Genomic DNA, 3,097 nt, shown 5'->3' on the forward strand with positions numbered 1-3,097 from the left:
TACAAATCTAACAAGGTACGTGAAGCTGAATACCTTAATGTTAATACCCGTGAGGACTCCCAAGGGGTCAGCAGTTTCACCGCATCAGCTAGCTTCACTACCAGGTGGGTTTGCTCGAGGGAAGGTTTTCCCCACCTCTCCCAGCTTTCCTTGGTATAGACACTCACACCCACTCCCCCATTAAGGATGGCGTTAACCTTTTGGTTCTGGTAGGTTATGGAGATAGCTACATTAGTATCGTCACCTTCAAAGTATTGGCCTAACTTATCGATGGGGACCTTGGGTAGATTCTGGCTTCAGTTGGTCGACTTCGGGCTTGGTAGGTCCTAGAGGCAGGAATTGCCCATTTATTCAGTTTGAGAGGTCCCGCCAGATGGTAGGATTCCCTCTTAACAAGGACACGATTGGCATCTTAACCTCTATGGAGAGGAAGGATGCTAACTCGGTGCTATCGGATGGTTCTTGGGAGGTCTCCCTACCTACTAATAGTAGATCCTTGAGAACGTAGAAGGTTATGTAGTACTGGATCCTCTTGGAACATCCGCTGCATCAAGTCTGGAGCCTCTGATTTATCAGGAGCTAGACCGTTCCTCTTCTTCCACCCTCTATGGCACCCTAAGTGCCTTTGCCCCCCTATAAGTGGTTAGGTGGTCCGGGTGGATGGTATCCAACCCTCTATTAGCCTTGATCCTATGCTTGAATTTCTGCTGGATTCCTGTACCAAGTTTTGAGTGTCTATTAAGTGTTGTTTTTCTAGGGCTTGGATTGGATATGTTTCCTTATACAAAGGTGGAGATGTGAGGCCTAGGGCCTACACTGGCTTGTTTACATGCAGGTACAGAGGAATACTCATGTCATCCTAGGAGAGGGCTCGTCCAGAGGCAAAGGAGCTCGCGAGGGTGGATGTCTCCTCACCTGAACCATCTTTGATGAGTGCTTGGTACGTTCCTTTGCCCACCCGTGTGGCCTTCTTGGACCTGGTTTGCGGGGGTTGGGGCACCTTGGGGTTTTGTGGCACAAGCGTTTTGTCCTTCCTTGCTTGCTTCTTCATTTCCCTACCTATGGCCCTAGCCTGCATCCTCATGATGGCCTTCAAGGACATTGCCACCACTTGACCTTGTTCAATACTCAACAAGTTGATGCTAGTGCTCTTGGGTGGGGTGGCCGGAGTTGCTAGTCTCCTTAGGGGGGGGCAATCCTTGAATAAATGCTCTACTCTGCAACCAGCACACAAGGGCGTAGGGCCTGTTGTGGGTGGAACCACTAGGGTAAGATCCCTATAGAGGCAGTCCTTTAGAAAATGTGGCCCTTGGCATTTAAACCATGACACAAGAGGGTTCGTTGAGCCCTTATTCGGGCATTCACTTGCCCTGTGCAGACCTTGGCAAGTATAGCATTGGATTGGGGGCCTTCGCATTACAGAGTTCATGTCTCTTACCCTTGCGGCCACGGGAGATGTCTGGAACACTGGGACATGTTGATCCTCATGTAGGAGCTAGTGACTTATGATGTCACTTCCCTCCTCGCAAGGGTAATAGTCAAGGTGACCGTGGTCCTATTTCGGCTCCTCCGAATCATTGGGTAATTTCTCCACCAACACTTGATTGACTGGAGTTATTCGAGGTGGGGGAGGTTGCGAACCCAGTATGCGTGGGCGGTAAGGGAGCCCGTTGTGCCCCATATTGCCCTGAAGTGACTAAAGGGTCACCTTGTGCATTCATCGGGTTGGGTGGGACCATCAAGGCTAATGGGGGTCTCGCTGGATAAATCGGTTCGGAAAGGACCCTCGGGAATTGGCATTGGGAGGTGTCGTGGTTTCACCATGGTACATTGGTGGGTAATCCCTTTTTTGTGCAAACATAATTTAACATGTAACCCCCCCTCTATTTGCTCGTAGTGTCCACACCTCTCAACCTGTGTGGTTTTTAGCCATGGCAACAAATTCTTGAAAACCCAAAAGTGCCTTTGACTTCTCATTCAAAGGATAGAACAAAGTAAATCTAGAAAACTTGTCTGTAAAGGTAACAAAATACAGATCTTCCCCATGGATGGTGTCTTGATGGGACCACACACATGCCCATGTGGCACGATCATCCCAACATCTTTATCCTCCCACTCTTCTATAACGGTTGTCATAAAACCTTGAAGCTCCTTGGAAGCTGTTGAGCACGAGCATGGCCAGCTGTCGTGTGTCTAGCTTGTGAACAACTGTCGCTCGCTTTCCCTAATGATTTTCATCGCCATGAGGTGGTCATGCACACTCTATCTTCCTGCAAACTAATGGTCAACAGATGATCCTTTGATGATGAGGATCCTTTCAGGGTTGATAGTCTCATACAAGTCCTTTAGGATTCTCCATACCTCACTTGCCATCATTGCGACTGAATGTGTGGAAGGACGGAATCTGCTGTTGTCGTGCCAATGATCATTGACAATGCCTCAATGTCTTTATCCTTCCACTCCTCAATTGCAACTTGATGTCTAGGCTTAACAACATTGCCCAAGGCATGCACAGGCCTCAGCCTTAAGCTCCATGAAAACACACCAAGTACACAATGAAGATCCCTCCAATCTCACTCACAGTAGTGCGGAATAAGATGCTAGAAGAACCGAAAAGCGCTCGGAGCAGCGTGCAGCCAATAATGGATTTAGATGACGTCGAAAGTGGGTTGTACCTTGGAGAGGCGACCCCCGCATCTCTGCTCTGCAAGTTGAAATTGGATTGGAAGGGGGCCGCGCGAACGCGAGCCCCCGCTGCCACAAATTATGACGTGCACTCTCCCCGTAGGGAGATGCTAGGGTGCAGCCCGTCCGAAGTGCAATGGAGAGGCCGACCCTAGGCCATCGGCCTTCCTGATCACCGATTGACCCCGCCCAGGTAAGTATGTTTTCCGAGGGTGCTGCCATGCGCTTAACTATGCCTCCCTCCCACCTTCCTACGCCAACCTCTATATGGGATCTCCTTCCACGTGGCACGATTTGAGGCCCCATGACTTCTATGCACTCCCAAATGGGCCGACACATCTCGGCTTCTATGGTTGATTTTTACTCCATGCACAATCTTGAACAATTTCCCCGGCTCATGGTCTAAAAATTT

At 49.5% G+C, this 3,097-nt stretch overlaps 1 non-coding gene across 1 annotated transcript; it reads right to left on the reverse strand.

Moving 5' to 3' along the window:
- Window positions 1–2,726: 2,726 nt before the first annotated feature.
- Window positions 2,727–2,886, reverse strand: LOC147900844 (U1 spliceosomal RNA). Its single transcript, XR_015541264.1, has one exon. It is a non-coding gene; the product is annotated as a U1 spliceosomal RNA (small nuclear RNA).
- Window positions 2,887–3,097: the final 211 nt, after the last annotated feature.

The sequence above is a fragment of the Dipteris shenzhenensis genome, chromosome 6, assembly GCF_047967505.1.
Source record: "Dipteris shenzhenensis isolate YYH24624 ecotype China chromosome 6, Dip_SZ_1.0, whole genome shotgun sequence".
NCBI classification, from domain to species: Eukaryota; Viridiplantae; Streptophyta; class Polypodiopsida; order Gleicheniales; family Dipteridaceae; genus Dipteris; species Dipteris shenzhenensis.